This window comes from Sturnus vulgaris, chromosome 10 (genome assembly GCF_052056855.1).
Source record: "Sturnus vulgaris isolate bStuVul1 chromosome 10, bStuVul1.hap1, whole genome shotgun sequence".
NCBI classification, from domain to species: Eukaryota; Metazoa; Chordata; class Aves; order Passeriformes; family Sturnidae; genus Sturnus; species Sturnus vulgaris.
Window position 1 is genome coordinate 11,135,699 of NC_142252.1, and position 14,613 is coordinate 11,150,311.

At 41.5% G+C, this 14,613-nt stretch overlaps 1 long non-coding RNA gene across 1 annotated transcript; it reads right to left on the bottom strand.

The window, feature by feature from the left end:
• Positions 1–1,214: 1,214 nt before the first annotated feature.
• On the bottom strand, positions 1,215–12,680 carry LOC148222644 (uncharacterized). The gene is made up of 4 exons (XR_015805610.1): positions 12,496–12,680; positions 9,901–9,980; positions 8,907–8,966; positions 1,215–2,766 (listed from the first exon to the last, which is right to left on the bottom strand). It is a non-coding gene; the product is annotated as an uncharacterized LOC148222644 (long non-coding RNA).
• Between the last annotated feature and the right edge of the window lie 1,933 nt (positions 12,681–14,613).

Genomic DNA, 14,613 nt, shown 5'->3' on the forward strand with positions numbered 1-14,613 from the left:
TGCACAGCTTGCCTCAATGAATATTTTGTCAGAACGGTTTCTGCATTGCCAAACCATGCTAACCCCCACCCCCCGAGTTGGAGCTAATTAGTAATGCATAACAGAGGAAGTGGCTTTGTTTCTTGTCCTCTCCCTGAAAGAATAATTGGACCTGCTAACAGATAACTTTTGGGACTATGGGAAGAACAGGCCACAAAAATGTTTTTCTTATAGTAAACATGCAGCAGCAGATATTGTTTTGTAGAGGCTGTCTTGGAACTGTTTGCTTGCCAAACATCAAATATGCCATGGAAAACTGACTTTGTTTCTCAGAATTTGCCTTTTTGTCCCCTGTTTTTTACAAAATTCAATGTCCTTATTATAGTTCTACTGTAAAACAAGTAGTTCACAAGCCCATGCTCTATCACACCCACCATTTGTTACTTTATCATCAAAAGTTTGTCTGATTTATTTTCTGCTTTTCTCCACCCACACCACAGCATCCCTGTGAATTCTTTTGTGGAGGCCACAGCTTTCTGAGCCCTTTAGATGAGCTCTGAGAAAAGCATTATGAGCAATGCAGTGGCCTCCTCCAGGCTGTGTCTCTTCTGAAGATGGCAAAATGTAAATAAGCTGTTTGTACAATCCCAGATTCGTTCCTGTTTTATAGCTAAGAATGGCTCAAGTAAAAAACCTAATTTACAACATAGTCTGAGGGAAATGCTTAATTATGCACCAGGGAAGAGAAAATGGTTAAGGGGGAAATGACAACAAGCCCAAAACCCATAAAAACTAAAGTATGCTGTGAAAATCCACAAGAACTGAAGCAGACAGCATAATTTATAAAAAGCTATATAGGTTTTCTTTCCTTGAAGGGAGATACTCTGCATTAATGTTGCCCTGAACAAAGCCCTTTTATCTTCTAGGGCTGATTTTGTATTCAGTGATATTAAAATAATTCCAATTCAAATTAAAAATACTTCTTGTTTTGAAATCACCTAAAGATGCTTGGCCCTAATTTTTGATACCTTATTCTTCACATATTGCTTTTTGTCACTGGGCATTGTGCTCTGTTGTAAGCTGCATCCTTTTATTCATGGCAAGTCTGACCACCATCTCAGGCCAGAATAATTCTGTAAGGTAGCTGTTGGGTTTGCCAGAAAAATGAGAAGTCTCATTTTCTTCCTTTATTAAAAGTTCCAACTTTTAGTATTACTGAGGATAATGAAATGGTTATAGCAGTAAATCTGAGTAGAAACTCCTGCTGTTATTGAACTTCTCATAACTGGTCCTTGGCTGTGTTCATGGATCTCTGGAATTTCATTATTTGTGAAATATGTTGGTTAAATAGAGAAATGAATTCTGCATCCCATAGAAGACATCATCAAATTGGGTGAAACTGAACATGTTGCTTACAAGTGTTTTCTTGTTGGTTGTGGTCTTAATATTTTTAATTAGAGCATTGATGGACAAGACTTCTGTTACTGTCCAAGTCTTAGCATAGTTAAAGTTGTCACATGCACAATTATCATCTTCTCTTTCCAATATTTCAAAGCTTTATTAACTTAGCTATAAGTTCAATTTAGTATGATTTACTGAGAGCTTTTTAAAGACACTTATGAAAAAAAAATTTACTGAAATAGCTGAACACAACAAAAGATGATGATGAAGCTACTTTACAAAATACTTCCCTGAAAGCAGTTTTGGGTTTGTTTTTGCAAATCACTTTCTTCAGCACAGCTCAAAGGCTCTGTCAAAATGTGCTTGACTGTTTCAAGTTTTTGATCTTGATAGGAGAATTATCAGAAACAGTTAGGAGGTCAAAATAATCAGGGAATTAAGGAGTGAACAGTGAGAGTGACTGAGAGTGTGACACTCCTATCACTGGTAGAAACTAGTATTGAAATGAGAGGTTTGCTTCTAAAGAATTATAGAAGGTGTATATTGCTTTGATGGTGTTCTTTAAAATCATAACCTTTTCTATATGGAGCTTGCTATATGGTCTCTGAGAAGGTTGAATGTAAATTGCTGCATCCTCTGAGAAGCTGGAACACTTTAGGGATCATGTTGAAGCTATTAGACTTGAAATCTTAGTCCTGGTGCCAGGACCTGGGAAACAGGAGCAGTGTCATCTCTGGTCTGTGCAGTGATGCTACTTGCTCAGTAGGGCAGTGTGTAGGATTCTGGAATTATGATCTGATGAAAAGGCTGTTGACCATACACTGAATATCTTATCCATCCTGCAGATAGTCTCCCTCCTGTATAATATGGCAAAGAATTTATTTTCCATCTATTACACTGATTCCTTGAATAAAATCTGTCTCACAATACTTCTGTATGTTAATTCTTCTGCCTGCTTGTAAATGTATTTTGTGATAAATTCATCGATACAGAAATTGCTTAAGGTTGTCTCAGAAAAAGTAGTTAGGCAAAAGAAATTCTCCTGTTTTCTTTGCTTTTTAATTGCAAAGCCTAGCTTTCAATTATGCATACTATTCAAGAATTTCTGCCCAGTGAGTAGCCAGTCATATGAGGCAGTGTGCTTTCAGGGAGGTTCTTCAGTAGTGTTGTCCCTAATACCAGCACGTATGGGAGCTTTTGGAGCAGTTCTGCAGCAATATACATCATCTTGCTAGAGCACATGTTCATAAGGGACAGGAATGTAGAAGTCTTCCAGTATTTTTCAGGCACAATTATTAAACTGTTTCCTGTTTCTTCAGTCCAAGTGATCAGCTGTGGCATTAGCATCATTTGGGAGTTGTGATAACGTGTCCAGGGTCAGTTTGTCTGAGGAAAAGCAAGGTGCAGATTTTAAGGGGTTAGTAGGAGCATACCTTTACTTCAGTCCAGGGTAGAACTGATCCTTGTGAGGACTCACAGATAGCAGCTCTGGTAAAGCTCCTCTCTGAAAGCAGCCGTGCTTTTGAAGCATGGTCTGAGTTATTGAGAGCAAACTTGGGATCCTGAACGGGCTTGTTCAGGCCTGGTGGATCCCAGGGATCTGCAGTCTTACTGATCTGGATAAGAGCTGTCTAGCCCAAAGCTAGTTTGAGTGTTTTCTTATGTACTGCAGATACAGTTCTTGACTGCATTGCAGATAAACTGTATATATAACTTGATTTATGTATGTACATATTTATTCACCCTGAAACAGAAACGCAAAGACTGTGTGCAGCATTATCCTTGCTGTGTGGAGTCTTCCAATGGCAATAAGCTGATTTCCAGGGAAAAGCTGTGCCTTATTTGACACAAACCAACAATGTTTTCCAACTGCTTAGTAGGGTATCTTAGAGTTTTGACATCAGCTTGCACCATCTTAAAGATGGGTACGTGCTGATGCACAGCAAAAATAGTTGAGGAAGCTGTCTGTGACTTGTCCTTGTGTGTGTCCTGTGATACCAATGCCTTGTGTGTGATGCTCACAGTGGTTAACATCTGGTGAACTGCAGTCACCTCGGGTAACATGGGGAAATTGGAGAGTGTGGTGTATGCCCAAACTGTCACTGACTCTAAGATTTAAAACCAGGATTCCTTTACTGTGGCCTTCTTTAACTACTTGAGCGTATGACTGCAATTTCTATTTATTTTCAATGAAGTGTTCAAGTATGTGAAAGTAGTGATATGTAAAGTGCCACAAAAAATGCAGTAATCTGTAGCAAAAAGATCTAAGTGCACTCCCAACAACCAAGGGGAAGGGGGAGAGGAAGAGCAATTTAGCCAAAGGTTCAGAGAGAATAATTTTGTGTCTTTACCTGCTTTTTTGAAATTTCTGTGAGCATATGGCAGAGCCAGACTTAAAGTTCAACATGGCTGTAATTAGTGACCAAGGAAAGGAGATGTATTTGTGTGTCAGCTGGACAAATGTGCCTTCAAGGACTTGGCTTTGTTGATCTTGGATCTGATTTCAAATTGACTGATTTGCAAAACAGCCCTTTAAACTTACAGAATGCTTCAGAATGAAGCATTCTACTGTCAAAACAGTACAAACCCCCCCCAAAATCCTATATATCTAACGCTGTAGTGTATGTGAAAAGCAGCTCTAGGAGCAGCAGGGCTGGCTGTTATAAGGGATGTGCCATAGGCACATCCAGCTGTGTAGATGTAAGGCTTCTTCCTCTGGAAACACACCTGCTGCCCTTTGTGTTTGCTGAGGCATTATCCAAACTCAAATATACAGTATTTTCTTGGGTATGGAACTGCATTTTTAAATGCTCTAGTGGCCTCATCAGTCTGGAAGAAATAGTTGACTGCTGTATGCATTTGAAGACAGAGGAACAATCACATTTTTATCCAAGCTGGGTTACATGGAATAGAGACTGGAGAGGTAATGCTTGTCCACAGGAGGTGGTGAGATTTTTATGTAGCCTCCCAAGCTGTCCTATGCAACTTTGTCCCACTATTCCAGCAGTGAATATAGTTTTCTCAGATACATCTGTACATTTTTGAGATGATTCAAGCATGAAGAGGTTTAATCTGCTGCTCTTTTGGGGCACAGGTTTTGCAAAAATATGCTTGCCTGTCTAGGAGTTTGGTGGTTATTGAAGAGTTTGTAGGATTCAAAGAGAGCAGAGTAGCCTATAGAATGATGCTAGAAAAAGCTGATCAAAAGCTGGAGTTTGTTTAAACAGTTTTGGGTTTGCCTTTCAATTCACTTTTTATAATCAAACTTTGTGTATGTACTTTTCAAAAAAAACGGGGAAAAAAGTAAATACCTTGGTGTCAATTGATTCTTTTTTTCCCCTAGAAAAAAGTAGGGTTTTGGATTATTTCACCACCATAACCCCCGTTCTCTGACAAAATTCTTAGAAATATAATTTCAATCTAGTTGAACACTCATTTTGAACATATATTTGTATTTTTCAAGAGAACCTCACCTGAAAATTATATATACATATAAATTATAGATACATTTAAACATCTTCAGGAATCCTCATCTACACTTTTTCTAAACGTGTGCTGAATTTGACATGGAGTTGTGAAAGTTTTTGTTCTCTTGGAACTCCATTTCTTTGAGTTTGGAAATGGATGGAGAGAAAAGGCTCTCTCATGACTTGCTTTGGAAGCAAATGGTGCTCTCCACGTGCCCAGTGTTTATGAGGGGACGTTGCAGAGGCTTGCGTATTCTGTTATTTCATGTTACAAGACAAGCTCAGGCCTTGGACTAAACAGACCTTGTCCATGAGGTCTGTGGGGCTTCATGGAGCTGCTCCTGGTGTTTGGAAGCACCAGAGCTGGAGAAGCAGCCTGGCTGATATTGCAAACAGAGCTGTTATTCAGAGCACTTCTGCATCTCTAAGTCATAAGCTGCAAAGTGCTACTGCCAAGCCTGGTCTTCTCCACGTGTGCACATATGTGTTAACAAATTAGAGCAGGAGAACAAGTGACCTGGCACTCCTCCCCAAAAAAGATCCACCTTGACAGTCTAAATTTCTCTTGATTTCAGAGAAGCAGGACATGAGTTTAATACTCTGGATAACAAACGGCATACTGGACTAAAGCAAGGATAACGCACCAGGGAATTTTGTGCTGCCCTGCTTGTCTCTTCAAGCTTTTTGTCTGGCTGGCCAACACCCAGGGAGGACAAACTGCTGTGGTTTGCTCCAGGAGAGCAGCAACTGAGGGAAACTGGTTGGGAATTAAGTCCTGCTTCCCATTCCTGATGATGAGAGGCAGTGAGTGCAGCAGGAGATTTGATGGTTTTTCTAAGGAAAGCAGTTGCCAGTACTCCAGAGGGAATGGCAGCTGCTCGGGGAAGAGGAGCAAAGCATCGGGTGCAGTGGTGCATAAGGCCAAGCCTACAGCTGTAACAGAAAATGTTATTTTAGAAATCCTGAGCTGATTCAAATAACAGCCTGGCTGAACAACTTCAGCATGTAGCACTGGCACTGTGAGAGACCTGCCTGAAGCACCAGGGCAGCTGGAGGTCAGCAACTGAGGAAGCAAAATGGAGCAGGCTGGGGAGAGGTTTGAGGCTGGATCACAGACCCCGTGGGACTGTGGCTGCATTGGTGCCCTCCTGGATGCAGAGAGGAGCTCTGGGCAGTAGGCAGAGGAGCTGCCCTGGGCTATGTGCAGGCAGGGCAGCACATGAGGGATCACAGGCACTCTGGATGAGTGCCATGGGAAACGTGCCCACAAGCCAAAAAGGGGAGAAAAGTCAGCAAGGCTGCTCATGTCCACTCTGATGTACTCTAGATTGAAAGGGGAGGAATGGAGCATGGAGAGGGAAAGGGGGAAACTGGAATGGTGAAACATAGTGGGCAAGAGGGATTTGGAGGCTGAAAATGTCTTGGGACCAAAAAGTACATTTCTGGGAGCTGCTTCTACTACAAATGATCCTGTTCCTCTGTGCCATAAGTTTCTACCCTTTGTAAAATAAAGACACTAACAATTGTCAATCTAATGTTGTGGGTATGTGCCCATCATTTGTGTGTAGGAAGGCCCAGATACCCCAGTCAGGGGCTGAATCTTGTTATACCAAATATTGTAAACACCAGAAATGCCCAGACAGCTTTTAAAATAAGTCATGTGCAGTTTAAGTGTATTTATGTACCACGGTAAGAAAGCTGTTAGGAGAGTCACAGCAATATATTACAGCTTAAAAAAAGAGGAGATAGGTGGGAAGTGAAGAATAACTGTGAAATGGCAAAAATCAAATATATGAAGCTCACAGAGTTTTAGTTCTTAGTTACAGACAGGAAATAAAGGCATATAGGCAGAACTGAGAACGATCTTTCCTGACCTTTCAGTGCAGATGAAGATTAAAAGCAAATAAGACTTGGGATCCTTAGGAGAAAGGGGCACAGAATTAGACTGGATTATGCTGCTCCTGCTGTGAGAATAAAGGTGATCTTAAAGGTATTCTTAGTCTGTAACTTTTGTGGTTTAAGAAGGTGTATATTGTTAATTATATGATTTGGAATCATAAAAGAATTATTTGGTGTCCTTTATGTGTTATCTGGCCCAAATGTGATGTCTGTTTTTTTCACCCAGATGTGGTGTGGTTGTTCTGTTCTTTTTTTTTTCTTTTTTTTTTCTTTTTGTTTCTTTTTCCAAATGAATAGTGTAGGCACAGTGCATTCAATCCCAATCTGGTTAGAGGGAGGGTTGTTAAATGGGAAGTGGTTTATTGATTACTATTTTTGCAAGCTGTGATAGCCTACCTTTATCATTTTAAGAGATTCTTGTTTTGCCCTTTCACTTAGTGCAAGGTCATGGAACAATTGATTTGGCATTTGGTACAATTTGCAGTTAAAAGGATGAAAACCATGGGTGAGGAACTAAAACGGTTGCAGTGTTTGTTTTACTTCTTCCTCCTGCTTTTCTCCCCTCCCCCAAATGATTACTTGCTGCATTTTCAAGGAAGATTAATAATCAGATTGTCAATCTGTCCACAAATTTCAGCTTGATCAAGTGCTCAGCTGGATCCAATAGTTTTCTTCAGCAGGTGTTGAAGACAGAATAGGATTCTTCTGCACTTATCCACACTCTCCCTCCCTTTCCTCTCACTAAGAGAGCAGCAAATCCATGTTATGTGGTGTTATCAAAAAGTGTAATTCAACATTTGGGGTGTGTGTATGGTTATTCTTGATTATTTTTTATTTTTAATCCTTTATAAGGCTCCTGTTGAACATTACAGCTTTTAAATGATGAAAAAGTGTGATTGGACTGTTGTCTGAAGACACAATTTTGAATTTATTTTAGAAAACAGGAGTGCACCACAAACTAACACTGAACAAACTATTTATGGCAAAAATGTCTATTGTGATGTTAGCTATTGATTTGACATAATCTGTCTCATTACACAGCATGTCTTTCTTCATAGGGGATAGAGAGGTCCTGCTGTAGTTTGAGGGTTGCCAAAACTGGTGGGGATTTTTAAGCAGTGTGGATGGGCAGTGGTTTGGCTTTTGGGTTGGAACAAAAGCAACAGCAGCTTGGTGCCAGCAGCTGCGTTTGACACTCTTGCCATGACAAAATTCGCCAGCAGCACAGCTGGGGCAGATGTGCTGCCAGGGCTGGGGCTGGGCAGGAATGGCCCCAGCCCAGCCTGCCCTGGGCACCTGAACCACTGCAGGACAGCTGTCCTGTCCGTGGCAGGCACACTGCAGAGCTGCTGTGTGTGCCTGGGAATCACAGCACTCCAGGATGAAATACATGGAGACACAGATGAGCCAGTGTGGATGGTGGCTTATGTCCAGAATAGATCATATTGGCTAGAGGCTCCTATAGGAGACACTATTCTTGGTACTGGGGACAAAATTGAAATATAGACTGCAGAGATGTCTTTCCTTTTTCTTTATGGAGAGGAGTTTATGATTAGAATAATCTGTCATAGACCAGATGCAAAAAGACAAACCAACTTCTGAGGTCTGGTATGAAAGACCATTTTAACTTTAAAGAAAACTGTAAGGAGCAAATTGTCCTTAACCCTGTTTTCACAATGAATACAGATTAATTAAAACAGAGAAATCTAATAAGCCTTTTGTCATTAGTGGTGATCAGACACTTAAGGCTGTCAGTAGCCCAACTCTTTCAGAATAACCTCTCTAGGTAAGAGATTACTCCTGGTGCTTTCTTAAGGAACATTTTCTGTTAAGGGCCCCTCTTTAGAATGTGCAAAGACTTAATTATATTCAGTGCTTAATGAGTTCTTAGCTTCTGAGAATTTCTCTGGCTGAGACTGAGTACTGTTGACATATTTCATAGGCAAACAATTTGCTGTTATCTCTGCCGTGGTGAAAGACTGCAATTGCTTGTAGGTGCTGGTAGTAGAGCAGAGAGGTGGATCATAGGAATGGGAATTCCCTGAGAAAACTGCTATTAAAAATGTGCTGTGTAAATTCCATGAGCAGTTTCTTAATTTTTGTAGACTTGCTCTTTCAAGCCACCAGCTTCAGGAAAAGCAGTTGTGTATGATGAGTTACCTGTGCCATGGAGCCATTTACAGAGGAAATGTGGGGATGAGGTGGAAATTCCCCCTAGATCTGGAAGTAAAATGAAGATGCATGATTATTCCTTTACTTCATAATGGAAATGGGCTTTGTGTTTAGAATGAAAGATAAGCTTGTTAGTATTGCAGCTACTTATTTGTAAACTGCACTTGAAGATGTGGGGAAGGCTGAAGCTGTCTGTCATGCCCACCTAATTTTATCTCTAACAAGGATCTGTGTTTGGGAGCTATTGACTTTCATGCCTTAGAGCTGGGGATACCCAGCATTGGACAGGAGGGAAACTTTTGGTTGGTTTTTGCTGATGTAAGTCAGGAGTAAAAATCCACAGTTGTGCTGACAGGGTTAGGGTGACAAAGAGAAGAATGGATATGTAAGTTGTGTTGTTGTTGTGGAGTTTTAATTTTTAAAAAAAATAGATATATTGGCTACTGCACTGGAAGTCTGCATGTGTGAATGATAATGACAAATGAATCAGGAAATGAATGGAGGGGAGCATGTCAGAAAATGGCAGTTAATATCAACTGAAAATAAAATGAGCTGTGTACAGCACTTAACACAGCCAGGAATGAAAAAGACAGGAGCAATATGGTCAATAGGGCTTTTTTTCAACATATTTAATTTTTTTTTCATGTGTCTGAAAGCCTGAAAAGAAGATGGATGCAGCAGACTTCGTCTAATCCCCACACACCTCCCCCTTTTCCAGTGTATCCAGGGGAACCTGGCATTAGTCATCACTGCAGGTGACTGGGGAGCAGGAGGGATTTATGGCTGAGAAGTGAAGGGTTTAGAAGTCAGTCACAATTCATCTAATCACAGCCACTGAAGTGACTTTAATTAGAGAGCATTTGGTGTGTTGTTGGCAAGCTTTCCATCTATCGTAAACAAAGACACCCAACTAACAAAGATACTTGCCAGTCCCCTTACCTCCTACACAAAAACATTAAAAAGGCAAGTGGCAAAGACATACCTGATAAAGAATTATTACTGGCAGGGATGGGAGAGCATCTATTGATTTGCTTCATGTAGGCACGTCTATAACTCAGATGGCTGTGTTAAAATGAAATAGCAGATAGAGAGACGAGGTTTAGTGTGGGGAAATAAGGCATCTGCCTGTAATAATTATACACATGGGCAAAGAAGCTTTTAAGGCAAATCAAAGTGAAGCTTGGTCCAAATTCAACTCTACTATACTCTACTGAGGGCAGTAGTGTTACACCAAGGCTGGATTTGTCTTTTAGGCCCTCACAAAGGGGATGCTATTGAGGCTGGTTAAAAGGATTGACAATATAGTGGGTCTCAGGAGGGGGTATTCAGAGCAGTAAAAGCCTTGGCCTTTTTTTGCCAGGCAAGTACTGCAAACAGTGCAAAGGGCTCTGTGTTCTCCTCAGTGCCATAGGGAGGGATCTTTCTTTTTGTGAAAGGGAAAGGTGGTGATGAGAAAGAGATGGCAGCCTACCTGCCTATAGGAGTAGTCATTAACATGAGAGGAAATAATCAGCCCTTTGTCTGGAGAGGTGGGAACAGCCAGCAGCCTTGCTGAACAAACGAATCTGTTCAGTCAGGTTATGCACATCTCTGCTGGGGCAGGAAAAGGAAGCTGCTGCAAAGCAAGTGCAAAGCTCACATGGTACTGCTATTCTCTGTTTTATTTATGGTTCACAGTGCTTTCAACTCTGGCTTCTTTGTCGACAGCTAAAGTGAAGCACTGCTAGACATCCCCAGACAAACAGCCTTCCAAAAAATGACTGTAAAATGATTCTGTTGATTCAGGGAGTGGTAATATTTTTCCTGACTCAGTCCTATAGCACCGGGAGGCCAGGGGACACTGCTATCTGTCATTTAGCTCAGCACTAATAATGAGCTCTTGGTAAGTTCTGACAGAGACAGTGCCTGTCCATCTTTCTGAGAAAATGTAAGAGATGTATTCATGTGGAGAGTCAGCTGCTTCAGCAAGAAAAATTAGGTTGTTCTAAATGAAATTTTTGTCCATTGCTTTACACAAGCCTGTAAAGATGTAAGGGCTGAAAGTACCATTTCTCTGCTTAAATTTTCTGTTTAAAAGGTGGAAGTGAAGAGAGGCTTTCCTTGGCTCATGCTCCAGGCTCTTTCCCAGCTGAGGTGATCTTGACTTTGGCCATTTAAAAACACAGAAAAAGTAAACTCATTTTCTGTGAGAACATTAAAGTCTTCAAATTACTGAAGGGTGTAAATGCCAAGAAAGAGACTTCATTTCCATAATGATGAGAAACATGCTGGGAGCAACAGATTGAAATTAAGGGAAGAAAAATTTAGGCTTTATATAATGAAATATTGTCTTTCAATGGAATCTATGTGCCATTGGCACATTCTGAGGAAGAGACAGCCCATGCCAGCAACTGGTTCTTTTAAAACTGGGAAAGGTGAAACACTGATCCCCTGGTCCTGGCAGTAGCTGGTGATGGTATGATGGTCTGAGACCAGCATGTTCAGTGAGACTGAGGTTGTAATTTTGTTTGTGCCTCGTGCTGAGTGCTGGCATGTGTGGCAGAGATTTGGGTCACTGCCATGCTCCCTGGCAGGAGTGATGCAGTGCTTTCCAAGCTGTGGGCATGTGTAGGCTTCTATGGCTTCAGATCTAAGGAACAGCCTGAAAAGCTAGTTGTGAAATAATTTATTTTCAATATGGTATACATTAAATACATGAGTATGTATTAAATACATTTTATATTCCCCTTTAGCACTGGAAAACTGAAGTACCTAGGGATCAGGAGGCTTGCACTGGTGACCACGAGCACAGGCTTTTGGCAAAAACAAGGTGACAGAGGAGAAGGAAAGAGTCAAAACCAGAGTTGCAATAGGAGACTCAAACTGTAATTTCCAGCCTTTTCAGACTTGAGGTAGAGATCTTTTAGGCCTTGGTTTCTGGCTAGAGTCTGTCCACTCCCAGAACTGGTGGCACAAAGCTTGATCCTCTCTAAGTGTGACTGTTGTCTAGTGTGTAGAGTTTTCACAAGAGGAATAAGAAGCAGCCTCTGATGCAATCTGCTCCCACCAGATGGGTCAGTTTTTAGTTGTGGTGTTCTGCCTCAGCTCTCTGCTGCTCTGAATGTAAACCCACCATAATTCTATCCATCCCAACACACATTCCCCAGCCCATCTGCAGCTTGTCATACAACAGGGGCAAGGCAACAGATTTTTGTTGGAGTAAATGGGAGCCCTCAGTTATCTAATGGTTGCTGATTTGCACAGAATTGCTTCCAGCAAACACAATTTGTTGCTTTGCTGAGGAAGACTAGGGGACTTCAATTGTCAGTTTCCTCAATATTTTGAGTGGGATGGAGATGGGAGGAAATTTAAAAAGCCCCATAAAACCAAAACCACCACTCTCCCCTCTGAAGGCCTGGAAACAGAGCAGGAATGCATTATATGGCATGTCCTCTGTAATAATGGTTCAGCCAGCAAGAAAACGTCAGTGAATAAACCCAGTCTCAGCAATGTTCTCCTTTAACTGCTCTCACTAACATCCCAGCTGTGTAACAGCAGTGCCCAAGTCCCCTGCCCTCCTACTCCTTGGAGCACTGACCTCGAGTTCATCTTCTGCTTCAGCAGCCAAGATGATTCCAAATGCTCCTGCACAGCTTTGCCTCCGTGCACTGCAGCAGGTCTGAGTTCAGCTGAGGGCAGGCACTGCCTTCCCCCTGACTGCCTCGCTTGGCAGAGGAGGCCACACACATGCACAGTGACAGTGACACGTGCCTGCCATGCCTGTCCTGGTGAACTTTCTAAGCCACATTCCCCAAAATACACTGAAGAGGAGGCTCCATTTATGCATCTGATCCCCAGGTGCAAAGAAAGGTGGTGCTTTAGGGTGAAAGGCAGACAGGATATTTTTGGTGTTATCCCCTCTAAGTTCAAAATTCAGTGAAATTATTTGATGTTTACTTTCTGAGTTTTTTAAATTTCTGAAGTCGAACTGATCCCCTTCCTTCAAAAAATACCCTGTGAAATATAAAAATGCAAACCAGGTTCCTAGTCAGGAGGATATATTCTCTCAGAAAAACCAATTGGCAGTGCATTAGAGAAATTGGCTGCACGGTTCAGATGTATGCACCGTTCCATTCTTCAGACTGCTGTAAAACCTACTTTAGGTATTAGAATGCAAGATGGGAAAAAGCAGCACCACAGAAAGGGAAACATTTACATGGCAATGGCCACTGTGTATGGCAGGCCCTTTGTTAACACAAGAACACACAAGAATTCTACCTGCTCAGGATAAAGTGTTTTACACATACTGATAAACCTGAAGCTGGGCTAATGCACAGACTAATATTTCAGCAGGCAGATCTGAAATTAAGATCACGCTGGATCCCCATAACCTTCTCCTCTGTTAAGGTGAGCCACACCTGCCTCTTACATGTGAGGAGCAGGATGATCAGAGCTGAGGTATGGCAGGGCTGCTGTGCAGGGTGCCAGCAGCACTGGAAGTGCAGGTGGGAGATGTGAAGCTGCCTGGTGAGCCAGCTCGGGGGCTGGGAGGGCTCCCAGTGCTGGGCAGGGCTGTGGGTGCTGCTGCTCGTGCTCCAGCAGCCAGGGCTGGTGGGAGCCCTGTGCCCAGGGCTTGCTCTCCTCTGAGCCTCAGCATTGTCAGTGTGACCTCCTCTGAATCCCTCCAATTGTCCTAATTGCACTAAATCATTTAAAAAGATAGGGAAAAAAACAAGGCAACAAAAAGAAAACTGATGCTTCTCAGTTACGTTTGTGCACTCAGCTTTCTTTTGAGCAATAGCAAATTAGTTTTGGTGGAGGGAAAAAAAGACACTTTTCTGCTATTTGGTTTGAAAAAGATTTTTTTAGTTTGTCCAAGAGAAATTTTGGAGAAAATTATAGTGTTTTATTCTAAACATAGAAGTCTTGATTTTATACTTGCAGAAGTGATTTTACTGGGGAAAGGATTCATATACTTTGTCTCTTCAAAAAAGTTTTTCTTTTTTCCACAGAACCCTTCTTAAATGAAACAACAAACCAAAATAACTCTTAAACCTCAACTTTGCAAACCCAGGGAACGTGCCAAGTTCTTCCACATATATGATTCCTATTGTAGGTTTCCTTTTGACATAAAGAGATGTGACACTTGAAAATATCTTTTTTCCCTGTAAGAGGATAAAACGAATGTTTGCCAAATGGATAGCTTATATAAATGACTTATCATTTTATTTTTTAATAGAAATCTGTCAGCTATGTGCAGTTGAGTGTTTAATTCGTAGTGAATAATTTATGCAAGAAATTTCTCCTTTATGTATTCATAAACGGGAGTTAAGCCTGAAATTAAGATTATGTTAAAAAAAGAATTTGACAGATGCTTTTGCTTGTGATCATATTAATAGACAGTTGTCCTTCCTTTAACTAGTGTGAGTTTCCTGGCTTTGTCATCATGTTCCCATTTAAACCTCTGGGGGTTTTGAGGACTTGTCATGGAAAAAGATTATTGCTGTGGGATGGAGCTTGTTTGGGTGAAAGCGACAGGGAGCCAGGAAAGAGAGGAAGTGAGCTGGTTTGAGAGTGCTGGAGTTCATGTGATAAATGACATTCTTTACTACCCTGTCACTGGCTGGAGCAGAGAGATACTTCTCCTTTCTTATCTGGGGGGCCCTGAGCATGTCCTGCATCCCCAGGGGGGCTGTGGGCTGCAGTAGTTGGGCTG